Raw genomic sequence first — 18,005 nt, forward strand, 5'->3', positions numbered from 1 at the left:
GAAATGAGCAAAACCCTATACAATTATTTTAAAATAATTTTACTTTCAAGAATAATTTATAGAAAGCACTTTGCATGTCAGAAGAATGTAAAATTCCATTTGTAAAACTATTGAATACTTTTCACATGTGGTGTACGCTTGAAATAGATATATTTGATATGTTTTAACCTTTTGCGTAAAACAAGTCACACCAGAGGATCTACTGTTACTTTATAATGTTACATTTAGTCACTCTCCTTGAAACAAACGGGAATAAAATATGTACAGAAATAGAATCTTCATTAATATTAATGCTATACATCTGTTTACATAGGGAACGTGTTACATTTCGCTAATAATATTCTTAGCTTTATACCCTTCTATGGCAATACAAATTATTAACAACAAAACTGACATTTCAAGCGTACGTGGGTGGATCAAGAGAGCTTAGAAATAAAGTGAGTTTAACCTAATGAAACGTGTATAGATAATTTTATCTGATTCGTTTAATGTCTGAATATAGAAAGACCATGATTTAGCAAAAAGCTAGTGCTTTTGTTTCTAAAACTGTTTATACCACCACTTTCAGAATTTTTTATCAGATAAACTTTGTCAAAAGATGTTTTTTACATATATCACAGACTATGCATTGCACACAGGAAGATCGTTTGGAATGATCAACTTATAACAGAGCAAAAAGAATCCTTTAAATCGAAATCCTATGCGATAATGGTTTTAAGTGAACATCAGACAAATATCAGACAATCATAACAATAAGAAAGATTCTATTAAGATATATCAGTTTTGAGAGTATATTGACCAGTTTTTAGAGTATATATCATTAAAATACAAATAATGTCATATATTAAGAGATCTTTGACGAAACGGATTACGTTATTTAAAAGCACAGAAAGTGAAGCTTCGTTTCAGGCTATGGATATTTTTGTAAATTAAATTTGACTGGTTAACCATTTCAATACCAAAGTTAAAAATACAACGTGGTGGCTGAAAAGTACTTGTTTTTAAGTATTAGAATTTTAAAACAATATTCTGTAAAATGTGGTCTGGATAATTAGGACATTGACCGTTTGTAAAATGTTGTTTGAAACAATGACAACAAAATTTTGAACAAAAACCTGTGAAACAAACTGCGAAAATATGTGTAGTAGCATTAACACATATTATGTAGTGTGTACTGCAATAAACAAAAATAAGTCAATATCTTCCGAGCAGACCACCACATCAAAGTTACCACATTAAAATAGAAATAGTAAATACACACGCACTAAAGCTTGCTTTTACCAAATCACTAGTTTGTACATGGACCTATAAAACAGTGATAATTTTCCAAAATTTCAAATGCTCCTGATCACTTTTCTAAATTAACCAGTATCACCTATGAACAATTCATTTAATAATTTTACAAAAATTCTGATGCTCATGATTTTATTCATTTTATATAATATTCAATTGATAAATCAATATACTTTTTTTGTATCAGAAATACCTTACGGCTTACTAAAGTTGCATCTCATTTGTTAAAGAAAGTAATGGACTTATTTTTGCCTTTGCATTAAGGCTCACCATTAGTATATGTTGTTTGTGTATAGAAATATTTTTCATCATTTGTTGCTATAAACATCTGCACAACGTTTAATGTTTAACGCTAAAACAAATCTATTGTCAGTGTCATATAACATTTATTTTTTTTTATAAATATGAGGTTATGAGTGCATTTTACATTATATTTGTATGCAATAATGTCATGTCTGTCATAGTAAATTGATTTATAATCATATGATAGAAAAAACTACAATGGATGTCCAATTAATAACATACATGTGAAATCAACCTCATTATTTCAAAAGAAAGATCTTGAGCGAAATGGACCACTCAATATTAGTCTCAATTAATCCTCCTCCTTACTTTAATATGACGACACTATTTCTCTAAATTGCTTTATCAACATTTGTTATTCATTTGAGATGTTTGTTTATTTTTTCTAGAGGCCCGTAGTCAAATAAAAACAAGGCAACAATAGTCCGTTATCAAGAAACAATTGAAAAGACACATGTTCTTATCTTGGCAACATATGATTTTGTTTGGAAATATTAACCTTTCAGATTTTTTTCAATTAGTTTTTATAAAAAAAAGTTATATAACATATCATGAAATGTTAAATTGTATTGTGTTATAGGCATTGTATTTACATGCTTTATGTAATAAACATTTGAATAATAATATTACTGTTTGTTATATGACAGAACATCATCTGCCTGATTTTAAACTTGATATAGTATACTCATATGGCTGTAAGGCAATGATATCCATACATAACACAGGAATACACAATTTATATAACTGACATAGATCTGATATACTTACAGGTCTGTTTAATTATTGTTTTAACATTTGCTAATATTTCTCCATAAGTTACACCTTAGCTTCTCTATAATGATAAATCAACAATCAATTATTCTCTTATTTTCAGTTGTACATTCAAAGAGCTTACATCCAACCGCAATATTTTTGTATCTTTATTTTGAAATTTTTTTTACTTGAAAGGAATAGATATAAGTATTATTTTACTTGTTTTCCAATCCAGTCTGAATTACATTGTTGTGAAATGTTTGTGAATGTTATTCTATGTACAATTTATTGAATAATTAAAGTTTAAACAAACCTTTGTTATTATTCAGCATATAAAAATCAATTATGAAAATTATAAAAAGGAATCTAGGAAACAAAAAGGTTTTAGAAATAAAATGAAAATATATTTCTCAAAGCAGCTTGATTGTAAGCGCAAGATGCACCTGTGCAAACCTATGAAGGAATGGTTACAAAAATATCCGAAAAAACGACCCAATCATGGTATTGTAATTGCTTCAAAACCTGACATAAATCAAGCTTTACAGCCTATAAAGAAGATAAATGTATTGACCATCTCTCACAAAGAAACCTATTGTGATTGATTAGAGGAAGTTAAAGTAAAGTAATTTTACCCATCAGGCCTATAATACAGCAAGGAACAAAGTAACAGAGACACTAATCAATTAGAATGATACGGTTTCCGTGACTACAGTCGAATTCCAGCCTCATCATTACTAATAAAGGAGTGACAAATTCTGAATTACAATTCCCCCGGAAAAGGTTTATAGCTTCGTAAACATTCTTTCGCCTGTTCCGAAGATATAGAAGAAAATAAAGCCACAGAAATAGCAAAAGTTATTATCTCGTTGATACAGTCAAAGCGATTTACTTTGATTCATGTAATATATAGAATTTATAGAAGACAACTGATAATACAAAAGTAACGGTTCCTTGTAAGATAGGAATATCGGATTTTAAAGACTTCACATACAATATTTTTTTGTGGATGTTTATGTACACAAACAAATGCATTTCTTTTCCCAAAAAGGTAATCCTGATAAATCACCTAATGTCTTCCTTACGATTAATTTTGTTTTCACAAGCATGCATTTATTACTTGACTTGAATCAAAAAAGGAAACCAACAGATTATAATTGTAAATAAAAAAATATTTTGATCCTACACAAACATGGGACACCTTAGCTCAAAATATATAAATCAAGCGGTTTCAAGGTTACAATATTATCATCCTTCCTTATTTAGAAAGACCCTAATTGATAAATGGGGTGAGCCTGGCGTCTATAAATAAACAAAACCAAGAGAGTTATGGTTATTTAACAAAACACAACTCTGCGTGGTTAACGAGTATGGCTTTCCATAATTTTGTATTAAAAGATCATGATTTCAAGTTTCAGCATTTCTCTGTACCCTGTATGCCGACTAAATTACTTCCTTTATCTAAGTTATAATTATCATTCAAATTAATATCCCCCAACATATGCACATTCAGATATTTTCTCTAAATGAAATAAGGATATTTACTCAATCTCTTACATAACTTTAAACTGATACATGGGAAATAATAAATGCACACGCATTCTAGCTGTTTCTTTTTGCTTAAATTGTTGGTATTGTAAAAAATACAATAACAACAACAACAAAAATATCTCACTATCGGTCAATGTTTCCAAGAGAAATTCTCAATATTCAGCAATTTTTACATTCATTTTGACATGAATTATCAATTATCATTTAATAGAAATAAAATCAATAATAATTGAACTTATTTTTTTTTTAAATTAAGTCTAATTATGGAATGTTACTGCAAACTTAATTTACGTCATGAGTTATTCATTTCAAATGTTTATTCTGTCGTTTTATGTATGTTTAATTGATTATATAAGCAAGTATTTCACACCAACCCACGCAATATTAAAAATTAACAAACCTTTGCTTGCACTTTATCAATATATCATATTTGTATTTCAAAACATTTTCGTTTTAAATTTAATTGACAAAAAATAAGTAAACATTATCAAAGACAAGCTGTACATTTCTACTTTTATCAGTTCTTTCCATTATCAATTGAATTATTCTTATCGTGTTTATTCAGTTTGTTGAACTCTTCATAAATTGTCTTACAAACTTGAAAGCTATACATTCGACGACGAATAATTAAAAAAAAAGGGTCAAAACCCATAGAATTGATTTTCGCAAATGTGTTGCAAATACAAAAATTAAGTAAAATATTGAATGTTTGTAAGTATAAATAGTCCTCTCCTTTGCGTAAAAAACACTTATAAACCAAAACCAAAAATCCCTTCTATGACAGCTAGTAGAAACACATTATCAAAGAATTAATCACTTGCATGCGTTTATCTGGACTTCAAATAACTCATTTCTCAAGTTTCCTTTTTTATCTTAAATTGTCTTGAATCACGATGAACAATTCCAAATGGAAATTTTTTGCTTGAAATGCTTACTTTGTCAGCTAGATATTTTTTTATAGTAATGATATGCAAAGTTTTGTGTTTAGTTAATTATTTCAATTGACATGAATGTATAAACCTTTTTGACTTGTTCAATTGATGCAGTTAGACCATTTTGATAAATAAAATGTTTATTTGACTTATACACCAGGTGTACCTAGTGAGAATAACTGAGTTATTTAATAAAACAAAAAATCTTTCTATGTCATTTTAGATAAGGCTGACCTGAGGTAAACAAAGATCAGCGAAAACCGATGTAAGAGGCTATATAATAAAAAGCATCTTAAGGCTCACAGACAATCTAATGACAGCTCTGGCAGGTAAATCATACAGATAGCATCTACTTGATTGACCTTTCCTCCTAAAATCACCATAATTATGATATATGTCATAATCAGCCCTGATGCACTGACATGATGAGATGATTTTGAAGATATTATTATAGGCTTAATAAGGCTGGGAGACATATTCTTAGTAAAAGTATAATAATGTTACGGGTCTGCTGTGAAATAAAAATATGAATGACATATTTCAGAAATTGCTAGGGATAATTGTCAAAAAGATAGCTGGCCAATATATGGTTAAATGATTCTTTGACCATGTACTACTTTTTAAATAAAACTTTTGATCTTTTATTAGTAAATGGCCTGAAGTGTTATTTTCCGATCTTTTGGCTTGTATGTCAAGGGAACAATATTTCTACCTATACAAGTTGTTGCTCAGTTAAACAAAAGACTATAATATGATTAATATTAATCAATGATTGATAACGTTTGATGAAATAAAGTGCTTGATTTTCAATGATACTTATTGAATAGTTCTTAAATTAGTATATCAAAATATACGTGTTGAAGTTGTACTTTGAAAGTTCTGTTTAAAAACATAACATTCAATGGAGTTTATTGATTTTATTTGACAATAGTACGATATCCCAATCATAGTAAAGATGATATGATATTTTCAAACACTGTTTCTTTCTTTTATTTGTGATTGTGTGCTTATAGATTAATAATCACCTTAATACTCTAATCTGATTATTTGCGTAAAGTCTATTTTGATAAACAGCATTATCCGTTCTTTGCTTTTAAATATTTTATGAGTTGTCTGGATTTGTTTTTTACGTGGGGTCAAATAGACGTTTTCCTTGAGATACGGCCAGCAATGTTGGCAGTTTTGGGCCTGTAGAAATCTAGGTAGTATACTACAATAACATAATGGCGCCAAAAGCATTATAAGCATGGTTTCATGAATACAGTTGAGGAAAAGACACACACATTTTCTCATAAAACGGATAAAACACACGAAATACCGTATTATGATATCATTTTCAGTTGTTTTACACTTTATATCTGAAACCATTTTTACGAGTGCGATTCTTATTGTTGATGAAATTACTTCGTATTAGATTCGGTGAAGACAATTCTCTGGAGTAGTAAAGATGGATTGTATGAAAACAATTTATCACTAAATGAGAACTAAAGGGTGAGAAATTGAAAAACCATGGAGTTTCACTCTAGCAAACAATGATTAAATGTTAAATAAACAATAGCCATCATACAGGCTCTCACTGTTTTATTTTCTAACACAATAACATAATAATGGCAATAAGCCGCCAAAGAATCAAAATAATTTTAGCTGCCGAACATTTCCTGTTTTGCTCGAGTCTGAATATTCAATTAGTCTGCCCCTAAAGGGCCGAAGAACAGCATTAAACATTTTAATTGTGTTGATTTCACTATTTGGGTGCAAAACAAGAAAATTCACTGTTTAAACATGTCATCTTTGCAATTGTTTATTTCTAGCGCAATAGCATCATGAAAATGTAAAATTTCTATTTTCTACGATTAAAATTATGTTGTATCCTAAATATATATATAATAAGTATTTAATATCTTATTTGTTGAAGATTTATTAAATATATTTCCGAAGAAAGTCACCTTTACAGTGCCCATCCCCTCGAAAATCTTCTTACTCCGTTAAATCATATTTGAGTAAAAATGAAATATATTTATATCAAGAACTACAGCAGAGCATGTTTGACGTAACATTCGAATTTTCAATTTTATCAATTCAATATAAAAATCAGCAGTACTATTACTATTGAGGTCTTCAATGCCCTCAATAGGAATTGATAACGAATTAATCGGATCAGTTCCTTAAATAAGTCTCACATAAACGTTTATATAACATTTATTTAAATTTATACATCTCTGACCTTTAAGTTTCTGGAAACAATGCAACAAATCTAAATTATTTAGACGTAATATGATTTAAATTGCAAAATTGTCTCCAAATTTAAACAAAAAATACTCAGTTAACCTTTCTCCTATAAATAGCATTTGCTTTATACTTGCCATGCATCGAGTTTATGACTTAACATTATGTTTGTTTAAGATTTCATAGTGAATATAAATTGAGGTATTCCTGTCCAGCAGATTGTTCTTGTTCCTCTCTTAATGGCCTCCGCATTTTAACTGTTTACTATTATGTTTCTATGAAATTGAATGTCTTTATTTTATCTGTGTGTTTTGTTTTGTTGATAAAGGCGCACAATTTTATTAAAACTGGTATCAAGTACACTTGATTGTTAAGAGATATAAGAATATGTCCTAAACATTGTTATACTTAAAACAACGACAGCAATCAATTGTAGTTTTCATTTTTCAGTTCAAATACTCTTAACTCGTCTTTACACATTTGGTTGGTTATATTTGTCTGGTGACAAATGACAGAATATTTGAATAAAACAAAAACTTTGGATTCAGACTCAGGTGTCTGCAGAGCTAGAAAATAAAATATCAAGAAACGTACTTTTATAATAATCATAATTCATTGCATCATTTGAAAGCATGACTTTGGATACTCAGACTGATAAATTATTCATTACACACCCCAGACACTAAAGAAATCTCAGTATTTTAGAGTCTTTAACAAGTTGAAATTACGAAAGTAAGATTTATTTCCTCCGATATTTCTCTCCATCAATATACTCTTAACAAATATACTCCAATTTTAAAAGTGTGTAACTCCTGCATAATATATTTTGCTCAAAGACAAGTCATCATTGTCTATTATGTTATAGTGTTTGATATTAGAATGAAACCGTGTTGTCAATTTAGGGTTTAAGTACAAACAAAAAGTACACTATTTGAACTTATTATGTCAAAAACAAAGCGCACCAAATATTTAATGAAATATTTCAAGGTGACAAGTGAAATAGGGACCTTAAAATGTAGTATATTTGAAAATGATGTAATCTCGGATGTAGAGGCTGATGCATGCTTACCTTGAAAACAGCGTAATTATGTTTTTGTAAGAAAATCTGCATATGGTCAAAATAAAAATCACGATAGATTTAGATCTAAGTATGATGCGTAACCTGCAAAGGCAAAAAAAGCAAAGACAGTACAATGTGTTTCATTAGTTCAGACTTGACATTGATAATTGAGCTTTGGTACGGTGCTGACATAATATAATTATAGGTCTTAAGTTAACAAAGGTAATAACATACGAAATGAATCTCCATGTTTGGCTTTTTGATTACAAAAATCATGACAATGTTGAAGTTTTACTGAACGGAACCTCGTTAACCTGATTGGATAATCAAAATAAACTGCATAATTTTGATCGAATAATCAAATAAACCTATATATCTATAGTGATAAAAAAAGAAATGCTGTAGAGAAAATGGACTATTTTTTTGTTTCGTTTTGTTTAACGGTGCACAAATTTAAGTTAGGTCATATGGCGCTGAAATAGGAAAGATGATTTTCGCTAACTTCGGGTGTTACAAACTTATTGCAACACCTTGTGTCAAAACCACATTACCTGCTAGAAATAAGAGATGCATAGACTCCAGCAATTCGAACCAATTGAAAGTTTTTCTTGAAAAACTGCATAATTGGTCAATATCATGACCTTTATCATGTAAAGAAAGAATTGTTAAGAAAAGGACATTTTTTGTTTCGTTTTTGTTATTTAACGAGTACACCATTACAGTTTGTATAGCACAATAATGAGCAAATTAAAAACATAAACCTTGTCAACGAATTACCTGCCAAATATAATGAAACCAGTTCACAGAATTTATGATTTTGAGGTCACTGCCATCAAAAAAGTTGTTAGTAATTCATTAAAATTGAAACAGTATTTAATTTAAATAAATACACACATTAAAAATGTGGAGAAGAGCGATACCTTTGAAAGCTTTATCAAAACAGAAGGAAAATTACAGACTCGGTTTTATCGAGTTTGTACATGAGGGATCATGAAAAAATGCAACATCTCCAGCGCCCACTAGCAACGGCTTGAGCAATTCTCAGTTTTCAACACTTAAAAGTGCTGGAATCAATTATCCTAAAGGACCAGAAAAATATAACAACACTGAAAACACTTATTGAAATAACAAAAAGAATCTGCATACCTTTATGTGCCAACTCACTACATGTATTCCATACTTTAAACATTTGATTTCAGAAACGATCAGCGATACCAAACAATGCAACAGAATTTAGAAATAATCAAAACCTGTTATGATTATATCACCCTATTCTGCAATAATGGATGCATATTTCAATGTTTTAGTAATACATTTTAAGGTAAATACAAATTGTAATTATTGCATGAATCAAACGATTACAATCTTCCTGTCTGCCTTATTATTTATAGACCACAATAAGATGACTCACTTTTAAAAGATTCTCATGATTATGTGTAAGTTACATATTGTATGTCACCAAAGTAAACAGTTTCAAGCTCAAAACGTTCATTAAATAAAACAAATCAACATTATCAACTGAAAACATAATAAACATGATATGATAATAAATCCAAAACTGCTAGTAAAACATTTTATACAGAAATAAAAAGGAAACCTCCATTGCATTAAGATAGTTGTACTGCCTTTTAAGCATCACACTTAACTTGGCAATAATGACAACAGTTAGAAAATAATATGTTTGTATATATGCGTTACACATCAATGTCTTTTCAAATGGAAATGCATCCTAGTGTATAAAAACAATTTCTTTAAATACTGAGTAAACATTTCTGCAATTCCTTTGAGAATTTAACTACAAAGAATATTTCCTAGAAATGAAATTTATTTATTCAAAAAGTATGTTTCAAATTTCAATATATCAGAGTCCAACGAGAAATAAAACAGAACTATAAACATTTAATCAATCAAACACTTGACTCACTATATACTGTTATGTTTTAATTATTCTCTGTTCATAATAATTAAAGTCATTACAACCCCGCAACCATATAACAGGTTCAAGCTACGTGTAGATATGTTCATAAATCGTTACATAATTATTCTTCATTAATGTTTAAAAAGAAAAATCACCAGCGCATGAAAATAGAGAAATTAATTACTGAACAACAACCTGATAAACGTTTTTTTACACTTTGATGTAAATGATATATGCATTTTTGCACTTTTGCACTTTTTTCTCCATATTTCAGTAAAGGAGAATTCAAGTGTCAGTATGATGTCAAGAAGAGAGCAAGCTAAAGAATTCAAAACTTCAAGAGAGATGAATGTGCATGACAATGATAGTGTGTGTTGCGTTTTCTTCATCAAGTTCTCATCCGTTTCACAAAATGAATTGAGGAGGTTTAAGACAGACATAAAAATAAACTTGCTGAACACTTCATTCCCAAGTTACAAAATAATATCATTTAACATTTCAACTAATGTACTACGTGAATTAAATCAATCCGTTAATTTAACAGAGCCGTAAATGAGAGAAATCTAAATTGTTGAAAAACTTGTTAATCCATCTAAATGTCTGACATAGCTTGTATTGCAATGAATTTAATCTTCTTCAACATTATTGGGAATACCAGGACGTTTTGTTCTGTATGAAAAGGGAAAGTATTATTACTAATAGCGGAAAGTGGAGTAAAACAATCACTATTTTAATGTTAATAGCGACTGTCTGGTATATGACAAAACAATGTTTCCTGGTTAATATGAACACTGATACGGTATTACCATACCTCAATGCATTTAGTTGTTTTGAAAGTTTTGTACTAAAGAAGTCTAAAGCCCTTGTAATGTGCAATGTTTATCTGTATCTAAAGGCATATTTTATCAGCAACACCAATGTTTTTCAAATATTATCAAGTTACTGGTCTAAAACGAAATGACTTCAGGAATTCAGAATTTTGCTTCACGTATTCTCTCATTCTTTATTGTTCTATATAATTATCTAATATGTCCTTCCTTTATTTTGTAATGTTACGAATATCATACATATTAAAAGTAAATTGAAATTATTGCCGCAGTTAATAATAAAAAATACTTCTAAATCAGTTATGCATATGTGTGTGGTTCAATGTAATAAATATAAGTTCTTTGATGTATCAGTTATGTAAATTTACCATATTGGTTTCTGTATCCAATACAATGTCTAGAACAAACACGATTTAATGTTGTGATTCCAATACCTTCATGTCAAATATAGTAAGCTATTGATTTATCTGCAATATTCATCAGTTTTCTAAACTTGCCAAAGCATTAATTCAGATTCATCTCCGATACTTTAAAAGGGCAACGACTTTTTCCAACAGATTAATAAGAAAACCTTTTACGTGTTTAGGAAATGTGTAAGCTGATCCAAACTATATGAAGCTTAGAATCTGAACATATCTTACGGAATACAAAATTAAGTACTCAAATCTTTAAAAAAAAAAGTTGTCGGATGATGAGAATTGAACTATCTAGCAAACAAAAAGTATTAACATTTTTCATACTGAGGAATATAAAAAAAACATCGCTTCAATGGAAGTAATATCTTAAATTTACACCGTCAGGTTAGATGTTCTACACTATGAAACACGCCAAGTGTATCCGTTAAACGATTTTTGTTCTTATTGCACTATCTCAATTATTCTAACAATGTGTAAGTTTCATTAGATTAATTTTCATGACCTTAGACAAAGATTTTTATCATATCAATGGACAGGGTCATAAGATAATATTTGTTAAATTCATTACAGAATATAACAAAGTTCATAAAACTAGAATAAAGAAAAAAGAATAACATAGAAAAACAGACAAATTATGTAATCATCTAGAATCGTTTGGTCAAAGATGCATTTTATGATGTTATTCACTGTTTTTTTTTCTTTCATCCATTGACAAAGCAAAAATGAAATCTTTAGTAAATTCAGACATGACTGAAATATTTATGGCCAATTCTGTCTCAGAAATCAGTTCTTTTTGCTTATATTAACCTTTATTGGACAGATCGACGGGCAATTCTTACTGATGTTGCCTTTTATTGAATCTGACATTGAATTACAAATTGACACACGTATCTTAACGTGAAAAGTAAACGAAAGTCTTTCAGTTATGTATGCTACAAATTACAGAAAGACACATGCATACATGGGTTATTATGTTTGATTTTTGACACTGTGAAGAAAATATTATCATTCGCGCTTTTGGATATCGTTGGTTAGCCGTGGGCAGCCGTAAAAAGTTGCCCTGTACTTCACTGCAGTGTTGTTATCATATTTTGCTGGTCCTGTGGGATCATCGATTGCAGCACTTTTAAGTGTCAAACCGCTGCTAGGGGACGTAAGGGAGGATGCACTTGCACAGTCTCAATAAAACCGATTCTGCAATTTTCATGTAATTTTGCTGATTCAATGTTTCCCAGGGATCACTCTTTTCCAGATATTTTGTTTGATTTAGCTTGAGCCGAACAACCAGATAATGCTACATTTCGACAACATATACAAACGCCTCAAACTTGATTTTTTTATGACGAAGGTACCTTTTCAGCACACACATGTATTCATATCAATTTCAACTATTTCCTGACCATATTATTTTCATAAGGCAACTGATAGTTCTCCCTCGGTCTTTAACTAATTTTTAACATTATTTAAAATCATGTCTGTCTGAACGCAGGCAATTCAAATAATTCATTTAGACTAGACAGTCAGTGATTCCTCTCTACCATAAAGAAATTTGAATCTACCATTTAAATCCATGAAAGAAAATATCAGTTTTTCTAGTAGTTTATATTTAAACACAATTACTGTCAAAAAAGGAAACCTTTATAGTCTTTTATGCCTACTCTTGTGTCTTTATGAAAGAACAAACTGCAAGTCAAATCATTGAATGTGACAAATAGTTTGATCTATCTTTGAAATACTATTTTTAATAGCAATATATAAACGACTCTAGAGTACAATGTGAATTTAAGATAAAATAATACAATAAAATAGCATTTCTTTTATTATGTTAACTCATGTCTTAAATTATATGGCATAATATTTTAATGTTTACCATTGTTTTCTAAACGGTCTTTTTACCAGGTCATCTGACCGATTCCATACATATGTGACCCAAGTGAGGTGATTTCATGAACAATTTGGTGAGGTAGATAATGATGTACTACACACAGTATTGCTTGAATAAAAACACATTTGCAACGCAGAATGACAGCATGTTTCATCATAATAACTACCTTAAAAATCAAAATTAATAAATTTGACAGACGTCCCTAATTTCTTTCCAACTTTAACATTCCACTTACAGATTCTGTTTACAAAACTTGTTCTGACATGATTAATTGTTGCTTAAATGAAAAGAATCGATCTTAAAATCCTTTACTGATAAAGGTCTACCGTATGGTAAACATGTCCATATCTTGTGGAATCTCATCATGGTGACTTTATAATGTGAAAAGTTACTGGTCATGCAATTGTGATGGCCACAAAATATAAGAGAAGATACAAAAAAGTGCCAACATTGTATCATATAACATGAATAAAGTCCGTTCCATATTTTCACAATCTTATATATCAGCTTTCCCTTCAAATATTCTAATAAATATAAATGAACATCAACTGATTTAGTGGTCAATAACTAGATGAAAACTTAGAACACGAGACAGACACTGCATATCTTCCTTCAATTTAACACATTGCAAGATTGCAAGAGTCATAATAAAACTTTATGTGCACAGACAGTGTTATGATGAGTGTTATGAGTGGATTATATCCGGAAGACATTCCTTGCTGACAGCAATCAAGCCATTTTTGATACATGACAGACACAAACCTTGATGATAGTAAATAACTATAAATCATTAAAGGCTTCATTATTCAGGGAAATACAGTTTTTAACTATTGGGATAACAAAGTGACTGCTACACTAAATTAAGGAACACAAATATCAAAATATTCCTCAATACAACAATAATATAATCATGAAAATATGACATTAATGCCAAGCATTTTATAAATGTATTGCTATATATTACTGTTTATTTTGTACTATTGCAATATTTACAGTGTTGCATTAAGTGTTCTTGACGTACAAGATTATTAGTTTATTTCAATTGTTCGTGTTTTTTTTTTTGTTGTTGTTTTTTGTTTCTTGATGTTTTTTGTTTTGTTTTTTTTTGTTATGTGAGTGCGGGTTGTTTCATCAACAGTCCTTTGTTTTATTTCATACATATCTATTGCTACTGTTATCTATTCATCAAAACATGAAAAAATGATAAAATAAAAAAAAACTGATTTGCTCATGATAGTTTTATTGTTCAACTTCAATACCACTAGAAAGAAAAATATGTGCTGCTTTTTCTAAACGTGATTTATCAACGATATTATGCAAACATTTTGAAATATTATCTGTATATATGACTGAAATACTGTTGGGAAAAGGCGTAAAATGAAACAAATAAACAAACATCTGTATATATTAGTTTTTAATAAGATCATATAATTGCCTTTATTCTATTCATAAAAGAAAATCATAAACTATCAATACCAGACAATCACAAGATATAAAACGTAAATTCGCTGCAATAAAGGATAATGTAGTGTGACACGGAAAAATAGAACACCCAATAAATCAAACATATGAGTCACCTGCGGATAATATAAATTCCTTTACAATGCGAACATGTTCAGGTTCCAGAAAAATTCTTACAATTCATCTTTACAGAACATAAATGTCTTTGAAAATTCAAAAAAGAAAAGAATAGATAATGAAAATATAGTAAACTTCTATTTTTCTTTTATTTCTTTTATTCATTATTATTATTATTACTATTATTTCTAGCACACCTTCTGGGTTAATGATGGATGGTTTTAATGTCATTTTATCAAACATATCAAATAATCTCCAAGTTAATTTATTCTTTGGACATGTGCAATATATTACAAATTAACAATTCTACACATCAAGGTTAAGATTTTTCGATATAATTAATAAACACAATAAACGGGCTATTAAAATGTAAAACGAAAGTAAGTTAACATTTCGTTCCAATAATTTGAAAATGAAAATAACTGAACGTTTTTAAAATTGATCAATGAAACCATTAATGTTTCATATCTGTTCATGTAAAATGAAGCTGACGTTTAAATTGCTGTAAAAACTGTAAGTGCTTCTCGATGTCATACTTGTATTGCAAAAATTTCTCAATTAAAGTACATCTAACATTTCAACATACTAGGTTTAACATTTGAGCTGCGTCATGACAAAACCAACATAATGGGTTTGCGACCAGCATGGATCCAGACCAGCCTGCGCATTCGCGCAGTCTGATCAGGATCCATGATGTTCGCTTACAAACCCTATAACAAGTAGAGAAACTGACAGCGAACAGCATGGATCCTGATCAGACTGCGCGGATGCGCAGGCTGGTCTGGATCCATGCTGGTCGCAAACCCACTATGTTGGTTTTGTCATGACGCGGCTAATTTATTTGTTAACAGCAATTTTGTAATTGAATCATTACATAGGGTAATGATAAGATTTGAAGTAGCAATACATTTAGATTGGATGATTGGTGCGATAACATAACTAATTACATCTGTCAATTTTGATTGGCTAATAAAAATGTTGTTTACAGTTATAAAAATCATGGAAATTAGAATCCATTGTATGATGTTCTTGAATGATAGTCAAAAAGTTAAACTATCTAAAGAAGAGAACTGGTCTTTCAATTGTTACTGTTTAGAAATATTTCCAAACATTTCCAAACGGCCTGTCCATAATGTCTCAAAAAAGACTTTGAGCTAGACAACGATTTTAGCAAAGTTATCTAGTATTAGCAATAACAAATACAAATCCCCAGATGATAAATCTATGTGGAAACGATTTTCGATCGCATGAGGAGTAAAGGATGAAAAATGAGTCTAAGGAGATATATAAAAGCATGCTATAAAACCTCAATAATGAATATATCACTTCAACACCAATATAAAATCACGAAAATTCAAATATCCAAACAAGCATGTTTCTTGCTTTAGTTAATTCATATTATGAAATATTTAATCAAACCTACTTTTAATTATAAGAAGAAAAAAAAACATGAAAATACTTGTAGTAAAAGTCGTCAAAATTCAAATTCATATATTTAACTTTAGATGTTTCTATGTGAGTTTGTTAAGGTAAAGCAGTATTCAACCCAGTACAGTTGTGTCCAGTAACAAGACTATATCGAATTTACCTACCATATATTGATGTTAGAAGGCAGTTTTCTTAAGATCAATGGCTGGACAAATATCTCTAGCAAGTAAAGTATATTGATCTTTTCAAATAAAAAGACGGAAATTTACATAAACACGTTTCTGCAAACAATCAATGTTTGCAAAAAAGTTCTTTATATATGATTTAAATAGTAAAGATGACATTGAAGAACAAATTTTATGATTCAAGCTTCGCAAAATTTGACTTTATTTTGTTTTCTGGTTTTTTTATCATTTAAATGCTTAGGTTAATGATAACTTTTCTTGCATATCAGGTAAGATTATCAACTCTTTATACACTGGTGCTATAGAAAAACCTGTGCTACACCACCAATCTAAGCGTTAAATGACGTCATTCCCAGGCGCCTTTAATGAATGAATTGCATTCTTAGGATGACGTCATTGTGCTGTTATGAATAAAATTGTAAATTCATATGCTACAATTAGAAAAACAGTGCTAAATGAAATTATTGGTTTTCGCACAGACAGGAATATCTAGTTCTCGGGAAACTGTTAAGCGGAAACTCGGTCGCAGTAAACAGTTACCCTTGAGCTATATATTCCGGTCTGTACCGGCAACCGGTGTAAGATCCTTTTACCGTAACACGCCAGTAAAGAGCCGAGGCAACAACCTTAAAATCTGGTAAGTCTTGCGGCCATAGTTTTAACTTCTGGCTGCTTTATTTGAACATTTTGGTTTTCAAATTTTCATCAACATATATATAAATCAGTTTGAACGACTTAGTCGATTTTTGCAATAGAACACAGTTACAGAAATAAATATACATGTATCATTAGATTTTATAACAAGTATAGTATATTAAGGTAAGCAAAAGTTGTAATTATCACAAACATGATCATCAAGTTTTGAGAATTAAACAATTGTGGTTATATATGCAATTTTTGCTTATGGATTAAAACATATTTCAATGTATAAAGCTCTAGAAACCATACATATAGCGGCGAGAAATGCTAATCAAAGAGTATATTATAACATGGAAAAAATGTAACTCAACAAATCTCTGCAAAATGTCAATATCCCCGTTTTAAACTTCGTCCTTGACATAGGAAATAGTTGATTGTGAATACAAAAAGATTTTCTTATTCTTCTGCTCTATTTCCCTGACAAGATACTGACAATGTGTAGAATTTACCAATATCGTTATGGAAACTCAAGCCGCCAAACATTTCCGTTTTTTCCCTGAGTACGCACTATTCAATTAATCTATTACTAAAGTATTGTAGCTTTTCCAGCCATAATATGAATCGTAAAAATAACGACATGAAATATAAGGCATTTGTAAAAAGACAGTATGCAGTAATTATTTTATTCCACATAATCAAAAGAATAAAAAAGACATGTTTTATTGTAACCTTTTAAGGTTACAATTTTTAAGATATACACAATTGGATCTTAACTTGTTGACGTGATTTTGCCGTACCTTTAAGTACAAATCATGTACAATTTCATATATTTGTTCGGTAACAATATTTTATATTGTTATTGGCAAGCTATTAAAAAAATTAACATATGTATTCTAAAAATGTTCAGCAATGTCATAAGAATGTTGGTTTTTTAAACATATTTATTTTAAGCTCGATTGCGTAACAAGTTCTTGCAACTTATATTGATCACTTTCGAGTCCGCTTCCTGGAACA

The 18,005-nt window shown here is 29.6% G+C and overlaps 1 protein-coding gene across 1 annotated transcript in view; it reads right to left on the reverse strand.

Moving 5' to 3' along the window:
• The window catches only part of LOC132714283 (proton myo-inositol cotransporter-like), a 41,079-nt gene that overhangs the window by 12,177 nt on the left and 10,897 nt on the right, over positions 1-18,005 (reverse strand). The window lies entirely within an intron of this gene.

This window comes from Ruditapes philippinarum, unplaced genomic scaffold (genome assembly GCF_026571515.1).
Source record: "Ruditapes philippinarum isolate M1 unplaced genomic scaffold, ASM2657151v2 ctg825_1_1_1_1, whole genome shotgun sequence".
In the NCBI taxonomy this organism is placed as follows: domain Eukaryota; kingdom Metazoa; phylum Mollusca; class Bivalvia; order Venerida; family Veneridae; genus Ruditapes; species Ruditapes philippinarum.